This window comes from Dipodomys merriami, unplaced genomic scaffold (genome assembly GCF_024711535.1).
Source record: "Dipodomys merriami isolate MVZ:Mamm:240054 unplaced genomic scaffold, mDipMer1.0.p SCAF_9, whole genome shotgun sequence".
Classification (NCBI taxonomy): domain Eukaryota; kingdom Metazoa; phylum Chordata; class Mammalia; order Rodentia; family Heteromyidae; genus Dipodomys; species Dipodomys merriami.
The window spans coordinates 19707722-19730986 of record NW_027206512.1 but is presented as its reverse complement, the minus strand read 5'-3'; the positions used below and the strand labels follow the sequence as shown (position 1 = coordinate 19730986).

The window sequence follows — 23265 nt, the reverse complement described above, 5'->3', positions numbered from 1 at the left end:
GAGGCCACAAGTTCAACCTCCAGTACTGGCAAAAAAATAAAATAAAATAAAATTCTAAGAGAAAACAGACTCTTCACATAAAATCATTTGCAATAAGATTAATAAATGATGTCATATCAGAAACCTGTTGTCAGAGGTATTATTGGGATGATATATTTAATGCACTGACAGAAAATTACTGTTTCCAATTAACATCAAAGAGTATAGCTGTCGTTCAGGTGGGAGAGCATCAGTCTTGATCAGAAAAAGATAAGGGATAGTGCCCAAGCCTCAAGTTCAAGCCCCACACTCAAAAAGTGAATAAAGCTGGATGCTGGTGGCTTATGCCTGTAATCCTACCTACTCAGGAGGCTTTGATCTGAGGATAGGGGTTCAAAGCCAGCCTGGGAAAAATCCTCCTGAGACTCTTTATCTCCAATTAAGCACTCAGAAACTGAAAGTGGTACTGTGGCTCAAGCGGTAGCAGCAGCCTTGAGTACAAAGAGGCTAAAGGACTGTGCCCAGGCTGAGTTCAAGCCAGACAACCAAACACCAAACACCAAAAAACAAAACCCCGTAAAACCCAGCAGTAACTTGTCACTGTTTACACTGACTATGAGAAATATATGATACTCCTAATCATAGATGGTAGATAGAGATGAGCTGGGTACTGGTGGCTCACACTTTTAATCCTAGCTACTAAGGAGGCTGATATCTGAACATCGAGGTTCAGAGCCAGCCTGGGCAGAAAAGAGGTGCTGTGGCTCAGTGGTAAAGTGCTAGACTTGAGCAGAAGGGCTCAGAGACAGTACTGAGGTCCTAAGATCGAGCACTATGACCACCACCAACAAAAAGTAGATGATAACCCAGGTGCTGATGGCTCACGCCTGTAAATTTAGCTACTCAGGAGGCTGAGATCTGAAGATCACGTTTCAAAGCCAGTCTGGGCAGGAAAGTCTGAGTGACTCTTATCTCCAGTAAACCACTAGAAAATGGGAAGTGACGCTGTGGCTCAAGCGGTAGAGCACTCACCTTGAGCTGAAGAGCCCAGGGATAGCACCCAAGCCCACAGTTCAAGGCCCATGACTGACCAAAAAAAAAAGTAGACGATAAGCCCAGCATTGGTGGCTCGTATGTGTTACTATTAGCTACTCAGGAGGCTGAGATCTGAGGATCGCAGTTCAAAGCCAACCCGGACAGGAAAGTCTGCAAGACTCATATCTCCAATAAACCACCAAAAAACCAGAAGTGGTGCTATGGATCAAGTGGTAGAGTGCTCGTCTTGAGCTGAAGAGCTGAGGGAAAATGTGCAGGCCCAGAGTTGAAGCCCCACGACCGACAAAAAAAAAAGTAGATGATAGAAGTTTAACATTAAAGGGTTAGCAGACAGCCTAATGTGGTGGTACATGCCTGTAATCCCAGAGCAGTATAGAGGCTGTGTTAGGAGGGGGTCTCTGGTTCCAGGCCAGCCTGACCTATAGTACGAGTCTGGCCCAACATTCCTACCCCATCTAAAACAGGGTCGTGAGATATAAACATGAACTTGTTCATCACAATGAGGCTTTTCAGAGATTTACACCTGTAATCCTGACTACTCAGGAGATATATCTTGAAAATCAGTGTTTGATGCTGGTCTGGGGAAAAGTTTGTAAGATGCCATATCAACCAATAAAAAGCTGGGCATAGTGGTGCACACATGTCACCCTAGCTACTTGGGATAGTGTGGAGCAGAAAGTGAGACCCATTTTGAAAAATAAGCACAATGGGGTGGGGTTATGGCTCACATGGTGGAGCATCTATCCAGCACGTTTGAAACGCTGACTCAAAATCTCATTGTGGTAAAAAGCAGAGGCTTTGCAGTCTGACATATAGGCACATGTGGATCTGGTCATAATTTTTTTTTTTTTTTGCATTCTGAGAGTTTATGAGACTTGTGCTTGATCTCCAGCCCTTAGTTTTTTTTTTTTTTTTTTTGCTTATGTGGTGCTGAGGAATAGAACCCAGGGCCTCCGGCATGCAAGGCAAGCGCTCTACCACTGAGCCACCTTCCCAGCCCCATAGCCCTTAGTTTTTTGAGAGAGGGTCCTGCTCTGTAATGTCGTTCTGGCTGGCCTTGAATTTGGGATTCTTCCATCTCAGCCTCCCAAGTGCTGAACTTCCAGACATGCACTACAACACTTAGCCTCTGGCTCACTTGTTAAACTTCTCTAGTCTTCCTTACCTCTTCTGCACCATTAGAGTGATAACAATCTAATAGATAATGTCTCAGTGTTGACCAATTGGGGAGAGCAGTGGTTCTCTCTTCAGTTCATTTCACTTCAGGTTGATTTCTTCTTCTATTTCAGGGCTCCTGTGAACATAACCTTTTACGACCCCGATGCCCTTAAAGTCAACCAGCTGCTCTGACAGCACATTGCTCTGTGAGAGTCTAACAGTTGGTAGAACCTGTGTACACTAGGTATAGACCAGCATCTCCGCCACACACCAGTCCGGTATCAGAAACAAGTATTAGGTGACATAGTTTCCTGCCTTGGTTTACCACCCTGGCCCCTACATGTGATGCTCTAGAGAAGACCCCCATGAGCACCAAGTACAAATTGCTGCTGCCATCTGGAAGCATGTTTAGGGACCCCAGCATGCAATAAAGAGAAGCAGAACCTCCTCCATAGCCTTCCACCAAACTGTAGGCCCCTGGCTGCCCAGGGCTGTGGCTGCTGCTCTTCCACTTGGGGTCCTTGGTCTTCCTCTCCTGCTGAATTCTGGTTTCCAGGCCCTGTGCCTGCCTCCAACTCTTCCTTCTCTAGCAGCTGTGGCCACTGTGATCACTGTGTGTGCTACTTCCCAACCTCTCCATGCCACCTGCAACTACAATGAATGGGCCCAGGGCTTTCTGGAGAAACTGGAATGCTTTTCATATTTAGCTGGCATTTAGGGAGCTGGTTAACACAAAAAGAGGACATCTCCCTCAGTCTTGCTTCTATCCTTCATATGCAGACTTCAATTCAATGACAGGAATGACAAGAAAAGCCACCTTGCTCAGCAAGGTAGTACACACCTGTAGACCAAGATTCCAGGGAAGGCTGAAGTGGGAGGATCTCCAGAATCCAGATGTTCGAGATTTGTCATGGCAACACAGTGACAGTGACAGTCCATCTGAAAAAAAAAATATTGAAAAAAGATTAAGGGGAGAAAAAGCTAGACAGCGATCAAAGATATTTCGAAGTTCTATCATTATTATGAAGGTGATGTAAAGAGAAGTTACAGTTACATCAGTCAGGTAAAGAGTATATTTTTTTTGGAACAATGTTAACCCTTTCTTCGCTCTCCCCAGTTTTTCTCTCCCATCGCCACAGATAGTGCTTTTATTTTTGTTTCAGTCTTGGGCCTTGAACTCAGGTCCTGGGCACCGTCCCAAAGCTCTTGTGCTCAAGGCTAGACCTCTACCACTTGTGTTACATTACCACTTCTAGCTTTTTGTGTGGAGATAAGAGTCTCAACAGACTTTCCTGCCTGGGCTGCCTTTCAACTTGTATCCTCAGATCTCAGCCTCCTGAGTAGCTAGAATTACATGTGTAAGCACCCAGCACCCAGCACACATTGCTTTTAATGGCAAACATGAGTTCCATCAAACTGTATGTCCCCCAAGTTTTATTTATTCTATTTTCTCTGGACACCAGCATTTTGTCAATTAAACTAATTTCACAGAGCATATTAGATTTGCATGAATTTTTTAGAAAGCTTATCTTGAAGATGAATGGATTGTATCTTCAAGACCTCCATTCCATTGATGGGCAATGCCACACAGTAGTTTTGAACTGGACTTTTAGAATCAGACAAAGTTGAGTTTGTACTTCCCAGGGGTCATTTCACAGGTGTATGATCTTAAATTTTTTCCTCACTCCCTTCTCCTTCTTACCACATTGTTGTGAAGACTAAGGGAGAAAATGCATCTGATAAAGCATGAATTTGTATTAAACAATGTTTAGGGCTGGACTCAATGGCTTACCCTTATAATCCTAATTCCTGAGGAGGCAGATTGAGAGGACCACCGTTTGAGACTGGTCCCACACCAAAACTTGAGAGCCCCATCTGAAAAAGAACTAAAAGAAAAGCAGCTGGGAGTGTGACTCAAGTGGAAGCAGTTTCTGTCTTTTCTTTGGCATTTTTGAATAGCTATCATAACCACTTCTGCACCTTGGGGCCATTATCAAGTAAAAGGTTACTTACACACAAACGAACACTAGGATACAGGAGTGACATCACCTGATCAGAAGGAGGCTACTAAGAGACTAACTGATGGGTTTCATCTGTGTGGATCCACTGGACAAAGGAATCATCTGTACTCCAGGCAAGAGGAACAGGAGAGTGTGAGATTTCCCTATGCTACTTGGAAGAGCATACAATTGGAAAGATCAAACTGTTTACCTCTGGAACTATCCAAGTGGGATATTATCAGATCACAATTGACTTCAGGTAACTGAAATGTTGCTATGTGGGCGAGAGGAGGGCTGCGGGGAGCCGGGGCGAACGCCATTACAAGGCGCCGCCCACTTCCTTGCAGTTTTGAGGTAAACAACTCCATATTAGGCAGTGCTTGGCGGGACGGCGGGTCCTGGGCTTTGCGCATGCGCGAGCCACGTAGAGTCCCCAGCCAATCCCGTGGCACTTGGTGACGGTGAAAGGCAGACGACCAATGATAGGACGACACGTGTTCCTGTTCCCTATATAAGCGGCCATGTTTTCTTCAGCTCTCTCGTGCTGAAGCTCTCCTACATGTAAGAAGGCTCTCCAGTAAAGCGTGATCTGAGAAGACTCCTGGTGTGGTGGTCGTTCTTCCTCGCTGGTCGAGAAGGCGTTCGCCGCAAAGTGGTGCCGAGACCCGGGACCCACGCGAGAGGCTGAACAGGAGCCAGAACTCAACACGCGGAGAGGAGACGTCGGTAAGTATCCCCCCCCCATGCTGTTCATGGTAGATTACTGGTTGCTTGAGTTGCTTCTTCCCTTGTGGTTTTTTTTAGTGGTTCTCTGTGTTTGCCTACATTGTAGCGAACCTGGGAAGGTGTGCCGCTGTTAATAGCCTCACGCCTTAAAGGGCGCACCATGGGCAATAGTCAGGGGACTGTTTATTATGGAACAGCGGACTTTTACACTCCCTTACAGGCTTTGTTAAGGCAGCGAGGGCTAAGAGTGTCCAAAGGCACCGTTAAAAGGGTTTTGGGCGATTTTCATGAACATGCGCCCTGGTTCGCGGTTTCCGGGGACCTCACTCTTCCTTGCTGGGACAAGTTGGGTAAGGACCTGACTAGGGCCCAGGAGGAGGGTCAAGTAACTGGTGCAACCCTCCCCCTTTGGCGGATGGTGCGCGCCTGCCTCGAGGAGGGAGGGTCCGATTTAATTCAGGAGGGACGCAAGGCATTAATGCAGCATCAGGATAGTCTATCAGAGTCAGCATCCAGTAAAGGGGAGGAAAATAGGCCAAAAAGGAAAAAGGAAAAAAGACAAAAGGATCCTAAAGAGTTAAAACGGGAGGGACTGCAGCCCTCACAAAAGGAAAAGGAAAAGAGTCTTAGGGACGACCACAAAGAGGAGGTCTCGAGGAGACCCCTGTATACTTCTTTGGAGGAATTTTCAAACTGGTTCTCAGCCCTACATGTGGAAGGGCAGGACCAAGAAAGCAGTGATCCTGTGAGTGACTCAGAGGAAGAAATGTTAGAGGAGGAGGGAGAGCAGCTCGATCCACCTGATAATGAAGACTTAGAAGAGGCTGCGGCTGAGGCAGACAGATATGGGGGGTGGCGTCCCCAAACAATAAGAGTACCGCAGCAGCCAGAAAGGAGGAAAGGAGCTGGCCCTCACCCGACGGCCACCCCACCATACCCGCCGGCAGGGAGGAGTCACTTTATAAAAGGGAGCACCTGGTCGCGGCTGGCGGCCGCTTTTCCGGTTTTTGAAAATCCAATTACTAATAAGAGGAGTTTTGAGCCGGTTTCCTACTCCCAGCTTAAGGATTTAGTTGAGGCAGTCCGGACTTATGGAGTGACGGCTAATTATACCACTGCCCTGCTCCGAAGACTGACCGTTTATGCTATGATGCCCACGGACTGGTTTGAGGTAGCCCGTACTTGTCTTAATCATGGGCAAGTCCTCGATTTCCGGTCTATTGCTCAGGACAAAGCTCAAGCCCAATACAGACAAAATGTCCATGACGGGCACCCGGACTGGACCGTAGATATGCTTCTCGGGCAGGGACCCTTTGCTGTAGATCAAACAGGATATCCCTTTGAAGTGTATCGACAAGTGAATACTCTTTTTTACAAATCCTGGCGAGCCCTCCCAAATAAGGGATAGACGGCCGGCAATCTAACAAAAATCATTCAGGCCCCTGATGAGCCATTTTCTGATTTTGTTGCCCGTATGCTAGAGACAGCCGAGCGGGTGTTAGGAAATCTAGAAACAGCCACACCATTCAAGTGGAGGACCGATACAGGCTGTTATGGCGACGGAGTTAAGCCATATAATAACATCACTTATGGTCCTACCCCAGTTTGTGTGTATCCCCCATTTGTCTTTGTTGTTAGCAACATAGATCCTGCTAATTGCACTGATAATTCTTGCTTCTATGCTCAATGTTGGAATGTTTCTAAATATGAATATGCTGTGATAACCCGTATGCCTTGCTGGGTGCCTGTGCCCGTTAATGCTTCCAAGGCGTTGACCTTGTTTAGACAAAAGAGAGATTTTGGCATTTCTGTTACTATAGTTACAGCTATTTCCTTGGCGGCTGTAGGAGCTGCCACAGCAGCTGTTGCAATGAGCCATACGGTACAAACGGCACAAACCTTAAATAATCTTTCTGCCAACGTAGCCCATGCCCTGGATGTACAGAGGGGCATTAATTCTCAATTGCGAGGAGGGTTAATGGTGGTCAACCAAAGGATTGATCTCATCCAGGAACAAGTGGACACCCTTTGGCAAATTGCTCAGCTTGGCTGTTAGTGGAAGTATGAGGGGTTATGTGTGACAAGCATTCAGTATGATAACCTTACCCGAGCTGCAAACTTATCTAAACAGTTGTCGAGTTATCTTCTAGGTAACTGGACTGGTGAGTTTGATGAAATGCTGGACCAGCTGCGGATTGCCATTGTGACCGTGAATTCAACGCGAGTGGACCCTGGATTTGTGGAGGGACTCCAGTCTTGGATCTCCTCTGCAGTCTCCTGGTTTAAAGAGTGGGTGGGAGTCGGAATGTTTTTAGCCTGCTGCCTGGGAGGATGCGTGGTCTGCCTATGGTTGGTCTGTCGCCTTCGAGCCCAAACCAGAAGGGACAAAGTTGTTATCTCGCAAGCATTAGCCGCTTTGGAGAGTGGATCCTCACCCCAGATCTGGCTGTCGGCCCTGAGAAGCAGTTAAGCCTTACCATTCTGCATAGCCTTAGCACCCCGAGGGATCAGGGGATCCCATTGCACCGGGACAGGTATGCAACTTGCAATTTGGGACAGGGTGCGAGGCAAGTGCACTGCACTTGAGAAGGACCATCTCCTCAAGAAGAGCATGTTGGGTTGCATGTGGGTTGATGCCCAAGATCCCACCTCTGCAAAAAAGGCATCGGACGGGCCTGGTCATCACTGGGGAAGGCGCCCCTCAGGCGAAGACCAGTGCAAGGTCCTCTCATTAATGTTTTAGACAGAGGCCCAACCTCTACTCTTACCTGTTGCCAAAAACAAAAAGGGGGAACTGTGGGGAGCCGGGGCGAACGCCATTACAAGGCGCCGCCCACTTCCTTGCAGCTTTGAGGTAAACAACTCCATATTAGGCAGTGCTTGGCGGGACGGTGGGTCCTGGGTTTTGCGCATGCGCGAGCCACGTAGAGTCCCCAGCCAATCCCGTGGCACTTGGTGACGGTGAAAGGCAGACGACCAATGATAGGACGACACGTGTTCCTGTTCCCTATATAAGCGGCCATGTTTTCTATGCACGCTCTCTCGCACTGAAGCTCTCCTACATGTAAGAAGGCTCTCCAGTAAAGCGTGATCTGAGAAGACTCCTGGTGTGGTGGTCGTTCTTCCTCGCTGGTCGAGAAGGCGTTCGCCGCAGAGGGCGACTGCTGTTGTATGAAAACAGGCACCAGTCAATCATCTTGGAGGATGAGGGGTGGAAAGAAGAGGAGGGGTAAGAGGAGGCGGCTAGCGAGGAGTGGGGAGGGAAGAAAAGGGGTAAAGGAGATAGGAGAGGAGGAGAGATAGGTGAAGAGAAAAAAGGAGGAAGACAGAAAAGGAGGGATAGGGGAGGAGCAGGAGGAGAGGGAGGGCATAACAGGACAGAAGAGAGGGAAAGTGAAGGAGTAAGAAGAGGAGAAGATGGCTTTGAGTCACCTGTGGAAAACCCTGTATGTGTCAGCCTTTGAGCTATAGCCTGGTTCTTCAAATTCCTGTACAAGCCCTGCCCTGGTACCCACCAGGGGGTAGTGGGACAGAACCAGGCACACATGTGCAGGTGCGCACAAACACACACACACACACACACGAAAAAATAAAGAAGGAAGTTAACAAGGAAAATAGAAAAAAAAGAAGAGAAGGACAGCTGACCTAGGACAGATTGGCAGAGAAAAATTTTAGAGATAATGAAAATGAATGTTGGGGCTGGGAAGGTGGCTCAGTGGTAGAGCGCTTGCCTTGCATACATGAGGCCCTGAGTTCAATTCCTCAGCACCACATAATCAGAGAAAAAAAAAAAAGCTGGAAGTGGCACTGTGGCTCAAGTGGTAGTGAACTAGCCTTGAGCAGAAGAGCTGAGGGATAGCACCCAGGCCCACAGTTCAGGCCCCATGACTGGGGAGGAGTGTGGGGGGGGAAGGGAAGAAAAGAAAATGAGTGTCACCTTGATTGTGAGTTTTTGGTTTGTTTTCATTTGTTTTTGTTTCTGTTTTGTCAGTCCTGGGACTTGAACTCAGGGCCTGAGCCCTGTCTCTGAGCCTCTTTGTGCTCAAGGCTTGTGCTCTATCACTTGAGTCACAGTGCTACTTTTTTTTTTTTAAACATAATTTACTGTAGGTAAGAGTCTCACGGAGCTGGGAATGTGGCTTAGTGATAGTGATGCATGCTTGCCTAGCATGCATGCATGAAACCCTGGATTCAATTCCTCAGTACCACATAAAAAGCCAGAAGTGGTGCTGTGGCTCAAGTGGTAGAGTACTAGCTCTGAGGAAAAGAAGCTCAGGAACACTGTCCAGGTCTTGAGTTCAAGCCCCAGGACTGGCAAAACAAAACAAAACAAAAAAGAGTCTCATGGACTTTTCTGCTCTAGCTGGCTTCTAACTGTGATCCTCAGATCTCAGTCTCCTGAGTAGCTAAGGATTGCATGCATGAGCCACTGGTTCCTGGCTTGATTGTGGCTTTATAATAGACATATTTCAAGGCTCAAAACTCATCAATTATAAACATAAGGGTGTACTGTAGAGAGCTGCGAGAGGCCGCACCTGGAAGATGGTGCCAGCTTCCGCCCTCCGCCTTCCCGATGGCGAGTGCTCTCTGTGGTAAACAACTCCTGATATGGCTAAGGCAAAGAATCTGGCTTGCTTCCGCGCACCTGAACCTATTGGTGGTTCCCACGTGGCGTATCAGGGTTGGCTACCCAGCGGGTACTTAAGGCTGTGGGGAATTCTCCCCGGGGGTTGGGGTCAGAAGATTACTAAAAGGTCCTGAATAAACTGCAGAGAGAAGAGATTGGTGTCGCGTCTTCCTTGCTGGTCGAGGCGGTGGCGACAGTGTACAGCTTTGGGGGTTTCAACTGACCTCCAAAAAAATGAAACGAAGTCTTAAAGTCCATAATCACCAAAGGACAAAGATGAAAGAGGGGGAGGAGGGGAGGAAAGTAAAGCACTAAAGTGAGTGCTGCCCTCTTTGCTATTTACAGCACAGAATAGAAATTCCATGGAAGTACACTCAAATAAGTATATTACAGGTATCCCATAGTATAGGTGTTAATTTTTGAATTACGTTACATATAATAAGTATATATGCACATATATATTATATAATAAATTATGCGTGTACTTTTAACAGTGATAAGGTTTGATCTCAGTAGAGCTAAGAGGAACAAATCTTTGCCATGGGCACTGGCATTTGAGCTACCATGCTGGCGACCATGCTGTGAGGGGCTCTCCTGTCACATACTCTCTGTGGCCTTGACACAAACACCAGAAACGTTGAGCCTAAATGACACTTTCCTTGCCTTAAGTTATGTATGGCAGCTTGGCAGAGCCTCCACAGAGCCCCACAAACACACATCTAAGTATTCTCTCTTGTTCCTCAGTAAGGCTTTACATACTTTGGAGAGAAATGTACTAAAACACTGACTTAATTAAATAAGAACTTTTCAATTTCCAGTCCTTAGGACATGGTAAACACATAAGAAAGATTTCTTTGGCAATTCTTTCTAGAAACCCCATGTGCTTCCTTACACTGCCATCTCCTCGACAGCTCCTCATGTGCCTCATCCCTTTCAGTCCAAGGTGCTGAGCTGAACTCTGCACTGCGGTGCACAAGACAGCCTAACTCATCCTGGACAGGAGCTGAAGCACTTGAGGATGGAAGTGGAGTTGAAGACAAGACCTCCAGAGTCGGATCTACCCTCTGCTCAGAGACAGACCACCCTTCAGTTAATCTGAACCCTTCTGACAGCCACAGATACCTCATAACCCATAAGCCTTATGAATTAATTGTTTCCTCAGATGTAGCTATTCTTGCTGACACACAGGGCAGCAACAGAAAACTACCAGCATGAGCACATGGCTCAGCCCCAGTCACCTGTGACACCATCTGTCCTCCACAGCATCATAGAGGTGCTGTGTAGCTACAGTCACAATGCACACAGATGATAAGACTGTTTGCAAAATTGAATTGCCTCAGATCCATGAGCGAGAGCCCAGGCACACGCATAGCTCGTAACTTGGGTATTTACTTTTGGAGAGTTGAGCGAAAGATGAAATTATGGGGCTTGTGACCTGAAGGGAGATCCCAGATCCCATTGCCTTTGGCAATGGAGCACAATGGGTGGGGAACAGAATGCCAAATCACTATCAGCCAGCCATCTGGTTCTCCACCTGACATCCAGGTGGAGACCCCACGCAGACTATCATATGCCACATACCACCGGCACTCCAGTATTGTGGGACCCCACATAGAAAACATCCCTGGGGATCCAGTGGCCTTCAGAAATGAGAAATATCTAAATAGGCCCCCGTGGCTGTTTGAGATAGGCCGATATCCCGTCACCTTGTGCCCTCATACGGGAGATGATGGACTCCCCCAGAAAACATCTTCGGGGGCTCCTATTTACAAAACTGAGGACCGCACTGTGCGGAGACGCTCATGGGATATAGACACCAGCCAGCATGCCCATATTGTCTACTATGGACCCCAGCGAAAATCTTCCACCGGGGCTCCCTATTTTGTTACCGCAGAAGAGGCTAGGCGAAGACCATCTCACTTGAATGGTTCTGGCAATTTTCCACCCCTGCGCAGTGTCTCCTCAGTGGAAAACAGAGGACCCAGAAAATCATCCTTGGTCTTTGCCACAGAAGACGGCCGCCTTCACATACCCTCCTGGCTTGAAAACCCAGAGAAGTACCCCACCATCGCGGGGTCCCACACGCCAGTGGGGGGAGCCCCCAGGGAACCATCCAATGGGGCTCGTGTTTTGGGCACACTGGAGGATCAGCCTCGCAGACCCTCCCAGGTTTCACAGAAACACCCCAACCTCCCAAGGCCCCATAAAGACAACGGACCACCCAGTAAAAAGTCTACCCAGGATCCTGCTCCAGCGGCCCAGGAGGATGATCGTCCACCAACGCCCTCTTTCAACAACTTGGTGAGCCCCGCCTCTCAAGTGGAGGTCACACCGCCCCCACAGAAGCAGCAGTCCATGCTGCACACCTCCACCCCAGTGAGCAGTACTTATGACCGGGGAACCACTGGGAAGCTCCATCCATCACCTGGGGCTCACAGGCTGCTGAAAATTGTGCCCTCTCACAACTCTGAGGATGGAGCTCACCAAAAGAAAGCCAAATTATCCACGACTGCTTCCTCTTTTACTCAAACTAGAGGCACTGGGAACCTGGCTGCCAGGAAATACTCAGCAGCAAGAGAGACTGAAGGAAGCAAGGGCAAGATGACTTTCAAGGTCACCAAAACACTACAATCTGACCTGATCCCCCACAGAGACCCCAGGCCTCCTGCTACCAGGCATAAGGCCACAGCCAAGGAAAAGGCACTGCTCCGGGCCCACTCACATACTGAGAAAGGGCACCAGGAAAAACAGCAGATGTCCCGAAGGACTACTACTGCCACTACAAAAACCCAGAAGGGACAAGGTTTTAGACCATTAAACTCTCTATGGACAGTATCACCCATCAGCTCTCTAAGAGTTGAAGGCAGAGGTGTTGGAAACACTACCCTAAAATCTACTCTGTCAGCGGGTGATGGTAACTTAGACAGGTCGTCCCAAAAAGTCTCTAAGATAACCACTGACCTGACCCCCAACAGAGCTGAGCACCAAGCCACTGAACACCTGGCTGATGGGGATGCAGCCAAGAAGCTGAAACCAAACAAAGCTGCTTCCTCCATCAAAATTCAACACAGAACCCCAACCCTCCCAACCACCAAGGGAGGAACCTTTAGAACCGAGGCTGCCCAAGCTACTTGGGGAGTGGAAGATTTAAAGAAATATAGGGCCACCTTGATCAGCAAGAGCACGCGAAAAACCAAGAGTCCTCAGTCCACTGCGGCCACAGCTGCGGACATCCAGACTGCTAGCATCCATTCAACAGTGGGCGAGGCCACTGAGGACACCAAGATCATGTCTCAAACTACTAGCCCCATAAAAGTAATGGATAAATCCACTTGCCTCTTTTCTGATCGGCCTAAGGAATCCACCCCAACCACTGTCAACAGTGAAAATAAATATAGTAGCAATGCCAAAAGACTTTTGGCTACCAGGGATAATATGAAAACCAAAGATCATAAAGCGACCAAGAATGATTCAAAAATAAACTATGTATACCAAACTCTGCATGTTGGCGGGGTTCAACTTTTACCTCTTATGCACCATCCAGAACAAGCTAAACAGTGTAAGGATGCAAAGTGTGATCTTCAAATTACAGGCACTGGTCTTAAGTACCATCATGGCCAGATAAAAAAACTACGGAAATAACCTATTAAAAAATAACAACCACCAACTAAACCTGAGCTTGATGCCCAAAACCACCTCAGAAACCACACGAATGTGTATATTGTAAGGAAATACTTCTTGTACGTATGGGAGTCACAGCAAGAAAAAACTGACAAGATGATACACCTGCTTGGGAATGGAATGCACCTCGACAACAAATTTAACAGAGAAACAGTTTGCACACCTGGGAGATGACCAAATAAAAAGACAGAAGACAAAACCACCATTGTCAACAGAGAGCCTCATAAAGGTTTTTCTGTCAACAAAGACAAGGAAAAACAGCAAGATTCTAATCAGAAGCAAGATAGATATAAGTAGAAAGTGAAGGAGAAAAGAAACTGAAAAACTGATATGGGTATAATTAATACCCAATAGAAGATGCTCCAAGAACCCACCGGAAGATGCCAAGAGCAAATCTATCCTGTTTCCATGGACTACACATAAATCAAAACTGGAAAACGTATCAGTTCCTCTTGAAGATAATGGAGAATTACTACCATGGAGCATCCTTTTGAAGTTTTTCAAAACAATGATTTAGCTATACAACATTGATTGTGTTTTCACAGACAAGAACACCACCAGTCAGGTGTCGAGAGTCTTACTAGACTCTCATGGATATGGTTAGGAAATGAAAAACTTTTCAACACTTTATTTGAAAATTTTCCTTACAAGTTGACAGATAAAGTTTACTCTTATTTCTAGTGTCAGGAAAATTTGTCAAATGGCTACAGGCCCACTAGTGACTGATCAGGACTATTTCTGTCAATCTTGACAGACTGTTGAGGACGGCACTGTGAACCCAAGCCTGGGAATAGGAGCCAATGCTGCAGTAAAGCTCCTGCAGAGGAAAATATACACACTTTTGTATTTCCAGAATTGTTAGTGATGCAAATATCCAAATATAAATTTCCATTTTATTTTTAGCTGAGATCATTTAAACTAATATTTTAACTTTATTTACATTTTGCATTTTACTTTTATTTGCATTCCTATGTTATTAGAAAATTATGTTAAAATGTAAATTTAATTTTTATGTGTATTTATATTATTTTAATCTTTAGTTTTTGTATTTAATATTAAAATATATTAAAAATAGTTATTTATGCTTATATTACTATTTGTTTAGAATTATGTATTTGCTTATATTTTATTTTTATTAGTATGTTTTTTGTTTATATTTGTATTAAAATATTCATACTTAAAATTATTTATATGCCAGGTGCTGTGGCTCACACCTGTAATCCTAGCTACTCAGGAGGCTGAGATCTGAGGTTCAAATCCAGTCAGGACAGGAAAGTCCATGAGACTCTTATCTCCAATAAACCATTAGAAAACTGGAAGTGGTGCTGTGGCTCAAGGAGCAGAACACTCGCCTTGAGCTGAAGAGCTGAGGGCCAGTGCCCAGGCCCAGAGTTCAAGCCCCATGACCGACAAAAAAAAAAAATTATATTTTGCTTTATGTATATTTCTGTCTTTAAATACATTTGTATATACTTTTATTTATATTAATGTTTACTGTTCACATATATCTTATTGCATTTTTCTTCAAATTTCATTATAATTTTCAAATCAATGTATTTATATTTAAAATTTATTAAAAATTTATTTTATTAAAATAGTTACATTTTTAGTTTTTACATTTAAATTTTATTTTCATTTTTAGTTTTTATTTTTATATTTATGGTATTATTAAAACATACTATTCACATTCATTTAGTTACATTTTTTTTATTGTGAAAATACTGTACAGAGGGGTTACAATTACATGGGCAAGATAATGAGTACATTTCTTATCAAGCATTGTAGCCTCCTCCTTTGTTTCCCCTTCCCCTCCCTGTAACCCCCCCAACTCTCCCCCCCCCACCAAAGTTGTAAAGTTTGTTTTTGACATAACGACTTGTATGTCTCATTGTTGCAATGGGTCTACCTGTATCCCTATTTAAACGATTTGTTTTTTCCCTTCCCCTCCACAAATTATAACAACATCAAATACAGTGAAAGTGGGGGTTATACCGTAGGGGAGAGACATACAAAGCAACAAAGAAATAATCTTATAAATGTGTTAGAAACAATTGCATGAAAGGAAAAAAAAAAACAAAACATTTGAATTCTTATCTTGGGGTTCATTCCCCCAACATCAACTTATCTGACCTTTTCTGCTTGTCTCAGACCTATACTAGTTATTGCAAATAAGGGAAACCATGGGACTTACGTTTCTTTGGGCTGGGCTTACTTCACTAAGTCTTTCTATTTCCTAACAAATGGGGCAATGTCATTCTTTCTGATGGAGGCATAGAATTCCATTGTGTATATATACCACATTTTCTTGATCCATTCATCTACTGAGGGGCATCTGGGTTGGTTCCATATCTTAGCTATGGTAAATAATGCTGCAATAAACATAGTTGTGCTGGTAGCTTTAGTGTGGTCTTTTTTGTGATCATTTGGGTAAATTTTAAAAATATATTTATCTAAAATCAACTAGAAAATGTGACAGCGAAAAATTTTTTACAATTTTGAAAAAAATGGCAAACCACAAAAATCTTTCAGTTTTAGAAAATTTCGTTTGTATTTGAAATGAGTTTTGTTTTTAGTTGTTTTTTGTTTTGTTTTTTCTTGCCAGTCCCGGGGCTTTAACTCACAGGACCTGGGGTCTGGTCCTGAGCTGCTTTTGCTCAAGGCTAGCAGCTACTCTTATCACTTGAGCCACAGCGCCACTTTTAGTCTTTTCTGTTTATGTGGTACTGAGCAATCGAACCCAGGGCTTCATGCCCTGGCTAGCACTCTTCCACTAAGCCACCTCCCCAGCTCTTGAAATGAGTTTATACACAATTGCTTTTTACATTAGTACTTTGTATATGTTCTTTGAACATGAAAGAACTGCAAAATTTCCAAGTGTATTTTCCCTGAAGGCTTCAGAAAAAAATTGGACTAACATTGAAATCACAAGGCAATTTTAATTTCTAGTCTTTACTTCTCCAGCAGTGTGTGCTGTTGTTGAAATGTTTATTAATAAAATAATTAAAATCCTACTTGTGATAATTTTGAAAAGAAAAAATTTTCCTGAGAGCGAGAGAATGGCCTATGTGAGAGGATGGAGTAGGAGGGAGGGGGTGGAGGTGAAAGTAGAGACAGGGCGTAGGGGAGACCAAGTTTGAGCTTGTAGAGGGAGTGGGGCAACTGTAACACTAGGAAGACTGAGGCATCAGACTTCCCAGTGAATCCGATGTGCGATAGGACTATAACAAGGCAAAGCTACAGAAGAGGATTCTAGAGGATAAAGTCATGAACTTGTGCTAGTTTTTCATTGTGAAAACAGCTTCAGGGGAGTTAAGTTTGATCTGGCTCACTAGTTCAGACAGTTATGGCATGGGGGGATGGCAGAAGAAAGGAAAAGGGAGGGAGGAGAAGAGACAGAAAGAAGGTAAAGGAGGGAAAGGAAGGGAGAGAAAGAGGCTAAGGGAGGGAGGAGGGAGGGAGGGACGGAGGGAAAACGATGGAAGGAGAGAGAGAAGGGGAGGGAGAGGGAGAGGAAAAAAAGGCAGCACTATTCCTTTATCGTGTGTGTGTGTGTGTGTGTGTGTGTGTGTGTGTGTGTGTGTGTGTGTGTGTGTGTGTGTGTGTGTGTGTGTCAGGGCAAGTGGGAGAGGGAGGTGGTCAAGGGGCTGCAACTCAGGGGCTAGGGCTCTACCACTCTGAGCCATGGTGCCGCTTACGGTTTTCTAGTGGTCAGTCAGAGATTGATTGGGCTTGCTTCAACTACAATCCTCAGATCTCAGCCACCTAAGTAGCTAGGATTATAGGTGTGAGTCATATGGCAGTTAATGACAGAGGTAATTTTTTTTAATTAAGTAAAAAATTTCTTTAAAAAAAAAAAGAAAGAAAGAGACCAAAGACATTGCCTTTTTTTTTTTTTTTTTTGGGTTGGTCATGAGGCTTGAACTCTAGGCTTGGGCGCTGTCCCTCAGCTCTTCAGCTCAAGGTGAGTGCTCTACTTCTTGAGCCACAGTGCCATTTCCGGTTTTCTAGAGGTTTATAGGAGATAAGAATCTCACGGACTTTCCTTGCCCAGGCTGGCTTTGAACCATGATCCTCAAATCTCAGCCTCCTGAGTAGCTAGGATTACAGGTGTGGGCCGCCAGCGCCCGGCAGACATTGCTTTTTAAATATGTTTTTATTATAAAAATGATGTTCAGAGGAATTACAGTTACATCAGTCAAGTAAAGAGTACATTTCTATTTGGACAATGTCATCCCTTCCCTCACACTCTTCCAGCTTTTGCCTCCTGTCCCCACAGACATTGCTTTTAATGGCACATATGAATTCTATCAAACTTAATGTGCCCCGGGTTTCAATTTTGTTTATTCTATTCTTCAGGCACCAGTATTTTGTCAACTAAACTAACTTTACAGAGCATACTAAGATTTGCATGAAATAAACTTGTTGGAAAGCTTGTCTTGAGGATGAATGAGTTCTATCTTGAAGGCCATTGTTCCACAGATAGGCAGTGCCACACAGTCCTTCTGAACCAGACTTTTAGAATCAGATAAACTTGAGTTTGTATTTCCAAGGGGTCACTCACAGATACATGATCTTAACTATGCCTCGGTGTCTATGCATACAATGGGTTCTTACATTGTTGTAAAAAAGCACGAATCTGAATTTAAAAAATTGTTGGGGCTCATCCTGATAATCCCATTTACTCAGGAGGCAGATTGGGAGGATCTCAGTCTGAGGCTGGCTCCATGCGGAAACTGGAGCTCCCCACCTGAAAATAAAGCAAAAGCAGCTGAGAGTGTGACTCAAGTGGAAGCACTTTGTCTTTTCTCTGGCATATTTGAATAGCTAGCCTAACTACTTTGGCACTTTGGGGTCATTATCAAGTAAAAGGTTACTGACACACAAACCAACACTTGGATACTGGAGCAGTGATTTCACCCTGGTAAGAAGTGCCTGCTGAGATTTCCCTATGCTACTTGAAATAGCAAACAATGTAAAAGATTGGAGCTGTTTTACCCCTGGAATTTTCCAAAGGTCATGGTTGAGTTCAACTGAAACTTTGATAGATGCAACCACACATGTGTGGAGGGGGCTACTGCTAGTAACTGAAAACCAACAATAATCTGGGAGGAAGAGGGGAAGGGGGGAGGAGGTAGTTATGGGGAGAAAAAGGGAGGAGAAAGGAAAAACGGGGGGGGGGGTGCCGGGAGGGGAAGGGGATGTGAGGGGGGAGCAAGGGGAAGTCAGGCAGGAGGGGGGGGGAGGAGGAATAGGGAGATGAGGAGGAGAGGATGGCTGTGCAAATCCTTGGGTGTGGGAGCCTTTGGAGTGCAAATTCCCAGGAGAGCCTTGCCCTGGTACACATGCATGTGGAAGGAGAGAACCAGGCCTCCCAAGAAGGAGGGAAAGGAAGATACAAAATGGCGGTGAGGAGAAGGCTACATCTCCTAGGCAGAAGAGCAGAGAGGAACTTTTAGAGGTGACGGAAATGGATGTTACCTTGATTGTGAAGACAGTTTTATAATAGACATATTCAAAAGCAAATGAAAACAAAAAACAGTCTCCAGAGTCCAGCATCAAAAAAGCAAAAGAGAAGAAATCAGTGAGGAGGGAAAGCACTAAAGTCAGTGATGCCTTCTCCTCCACTGACCACCCAAAATGGAAATGCTATGGAAGCACATTAAAATGAATATATTACAGGTATCATATAGTATAGGCGTTGTATTTTATGAGGTAAATACATATGTAAAATACATATTGTATAATAAAATAGTATATGTATCTTTTGTCACTGATAGGATTTGATCTCTCATAGCCTTAAACTTGTTAATGTAAGATTAAGAAATCTTTGCCAAGAGCACTGGCATTTTAAGCTGCACTAGCATTTAGTGCTTCCTGGCTGCCATTCTGTGAGTGGCTCTCCTGTCACATTATCTCTGTGGCCTTGGAAAGAAGCACCAGAAACTGTGAGCCTAAATGATACTTTCCCAGGTAGGTGCCGGTGGCTCACACCTGTGATCCTACCTACTCAGGAGGCTGAGATCTGAGGAGACCGGTTCAAAACCAGCCCGGGCAGCAAAGTCTACCAGACATCTCCCATAAACCACTCAGAAAACCAGAAGTGGCGCTGTGGCTCAAGTGGTAGAGTGCTTGCCTTGAGCTGAAGAGCTGAGGGACAGCGCCCAGGCCCAGAGTTCAAGCCCCATGGACCAAAAAAAAAGACACTCTCCTTCCCTTAAGCTATGTATGTCAGCTTGGCAGAGCCATGACAGAGTTAACAAACACACCTCTAAATATTCTCTTCTGCTCCTCAAGGCCTTTTTTGTTTTGTTTTTGGTTGGTCATAGGACTTGAACTCTAGGCCTGGGTGCTGTCCCTCAGCTCTTCAGCTCAAGGCTAGTGCTCTACCACTTGAGCCACAGCGACGCTTCCAGTTTTCTGGTGGCTTACTGGAGATAAGAGTCTCACAGACTTTCCTGCCCAGGCTGGCTTTGAACCGTGATCCTCAGATCTCAGCCTCCTGAGTAGCTAGGATTACATGAGCCACTGGCACCCAGCTTCCTCAAGGCCTCTTTACTTAGAGGGAAATGTACTAAACACTCACTTAAAGAAAATAGGAAGTTTTCAACTTCCATTACTTAGAACACAGTAAGCACATAATAGCAACTACCTAGAGACAGAGCACACTGTAGATAATCTGGACCCTTCTGACAGCCATCGACAACCTCATAACATACCTCATAGGTATGCCCAGGAATGGTCCCTTCCTTTTGTTCTCCCTCTCTGAGAATGACTGCACAAGGTGCTTAGAAGTTCCTACCCTGCAGCTAAAACCCAGGCAACAGGCACACCTGGGGGCAGTGGGAGGCCCCCCCCCCCAGGCTCTGAAGTCACCTCCACATCTGCTGCAGCCACACCTCTTCCTTGCCCTCCCCTAAATAATCTCTCTCCCTGCCATACTTCTTTCTCTGAATACTTCTACCTTGTAGGAGTTGGTGGTTTGGTTTCTGCTAATGAATTCTCTTCTACCTGAACAGTGTGTACGGGGGGTCTCCTTTTAGGAACCTTACAATAATTTATAAGACTTTAATATCAAAAGTGTCTTCAAATGTCCCTATCCTGACACATAGGTGACCAATAGAAAATTACCAGGGAGCACATGGCTAAGGCCCAATCACCTGTGACAACATCTTTCCTCAGCTCTACTCATAGCTGCAAGAGTTGCTGCATGGCTAGAGATTCACAATGTAGACTAGTAGTCTGTTTGCAAATTTCAATTGCCTCAGATCCAAGAGTGAGAGCCCAGACATAAGCCACAGCTCATTACTAGATATCTGGCTGTCAATTTTGGACTGCTTTTGTCATAACAGTTGAGCCTAAGACCAACAAGACAGACCTGGGACCTGAAGGTTGAGCCCAAAAGATAGACAGCATTACCTAAAAGACAGCATTGCCTTTGGCACTAGAGCACAATGTGTGAGGAGCAGAAGGCCGAGCTGTCACCAGCCAGCCATCCGGATCTGCAGGAGCGACTCCCACTGACATCCAGGTGGTGACCCCACACAAACTTTCTTTTCCCACCTATCAGTGGCACTCCAATACTCTGGGCCCCCAGGTGGAAAACATCCCAGGGGATCCAATGGCTTTCTGAAAGTAGAAGTACTTAAGCAGGCCTTCATGGCTGATTCATATCTACGATGTCCGGTCACCCTGTATCCCCACGTAGGGAATGATGGAGTTCCCCCTCCCCCCAAAAAATCTACATCTTGGGTTTACACAACAGAGGAGCACAATGTGTCCACACCCTGTGGCCAGTATGCCCACATCCCGTATTATGGACTGAAGAAAATCTTCCACCAGGGCTCCATATTTTGTCACTGCAGATCAAGTTGGGCAATGACCCCTGAGTTTAGGGACTCTGGCAAATTCCTACCTCTGCCCAGTGTCTCTGCAGTGGACGACAGAGGCTGTAGAACATCATCCCTTGCCTTTGCAATGAAGATGGCCACCTTTACACACCCTCCTGGCTTGACAACACCAACAGGTACACCACCACTGCAGGGCCCCAAATGCCAGGGGGTGGAGCCCCCAAGAAAACAGCTATTCTGGTTTGTGTTTCGCACGCCCCAGAGGATCATCCCCACAGACCCTCCAAGGTTGCTGATTGAGATCAAGTCACCCTGGAGGATCATCTGCATAGACCCTCCATGGATTCTGGTGAAGCTCAAATCCCAAGTGCCTGTGGAGGGGATGGAGCACCCCGTAGAAGATCCCTTGGGTCTGTTCTATCGTCCACCTAGAAGGAACATACACACAGACTTTCCATGTTTCTGATACAGATTGTCACCCTGGAGGAACATCCGAGCAGACCCTTGGTTGTTTCTGATGAAGATGGATCCCGAGCGCCCATGGAGTAGACCGAGTACTCCAAAGACGACCCCTTGTGGCTGCTCTATCGGTCACCCCAGAGGAACATCCACGCCCCTCCTTCATGGTTTCTTATGAAGGTCAAGTCACCCCAGAGGACATTCATGCAGACATTTCATAGTTGCAAATTTGGATAGCTTTTTTCCTAACAGTTGAGCCTAAGACCAACAAGGTGCCCCTAGGCCCTGAAGGGGGAGACCAAAGGGCAGACAACATTGCCTTTTGCAGTGGAGCACAATGGGCAAGGAGCAGAAGGCCAAACTGCCACCAGCCAGCCATATACAGGGGCGACTCCAACTGACTCTGAAGCTACCCAGTGTAGAGTATCTTCTACGGCCTACCACAGGTACTCAAGTACTGGGGGCCCCAAGAAAGAGGAAAGATCCCATGGGCACACAAACCCTCCAAGCTTAGCAACACTGGCAGATTTCCAACCATGCCAAGTGTTTCTACAGTGGAGAACAAAGACTGTAGAAAATCTCTTGCTTTTGCTGAGAAAGATGGACACCTTTATGCACTCTCCTGGATTGACAACACTGACCAATACACAACCACCCTGTGATCCCTAACTCTACAAGATGGAGGCCCCATGAGACCATCTATTGGGGCTCCTGTTTCGGCTGCCTAGGAAGATCATCTGTGTACATCCTTTATGATTTCAATAAATATCCAACCCCTTCCCCTTGTGCCCCATATACAGCCATATACACCTCACAAAACTTCTACCAAGGTTCCTGTTTCAGCTAAACAGGATGATCATCTGCACAGACCTTCAGAACTACTTGATCAATAGACAGTTTCCTGCCTCCTCCCTGCCCCAAGCCCCAATGTGGACAGAGTATACTGCAAAAAATCTAATGGGGCTCTTGTTTCTGCCATACAGGATCATCACCCGTGCAGACTCTCCAGACTTTCTCATCAATATTCAACCCTCACAGATCCTCTTAACAGTGAGGGAAGCATGCCAAAGACGATGCCTATTGGGGTTCTTGTTTCTGCTACCTGGGACGATCATCTGCATACACCCTCCAGGATTACTGATCAATAGTGCACTCCCGAGTCTCTATATAGTAGATGGAGCATGTCCCAAACCATCTTTTAGGGCTCCTATTTCAGTTGAAAGGATGATCATCTACTCAGTCTCCTGGCTTAGTTATATAGAAGTCCCCCCCCACCTCAAGTCCCCATTGTGTTTGCCACTGAAGATGGCCACTTGAACACACGCTCCTGAGTTGACAACACTGACAACTATACAACCACCCGGTGTTCCCTAACACTGGGGATGGAGCTAGTCCCCAGGAGACCATCTATCTACTGGGCCTCTGTTTCAGCCACCCAGAAGGATCATCTGTGAAAACCCATATGGGCATTCTCAGAAGCATCCCGCCCTCCAAGTTTCCACAGAGTGGACAGAACACTGCACAAAGCAGCTACTGGAACTCCAGTTTCGGCCAAAAATGATGGTCACTGGAAAAGATTCTACTGCACTGCTGACCAGAAAAAGAACTTAGGATACTCTCCCCCTCTGAGGTGGAGGTCAGACCCCAAACACTTCCTCTCTCTGAGGAGCAGCATCAGCTGCTCACCTCCTCCTTAGTGAGCAGTGGTTTATCGCCATGTGTCCATTTGGGA

The 23265-nt window shown here is 45.8% G+C and overlaps 1 pseudogene; it reads right to left on the bottom strand.

Moving 5' to 3' along the window:
• Positions 1-6542: 6542 nt before the first annotated feature.
• Positions 6543-23265, bottom strand: part of LOC138821106 (RE1-silencing transcription factor-like) — a 29169-nt pseudogene continuing 12446 nt past the window's right edge.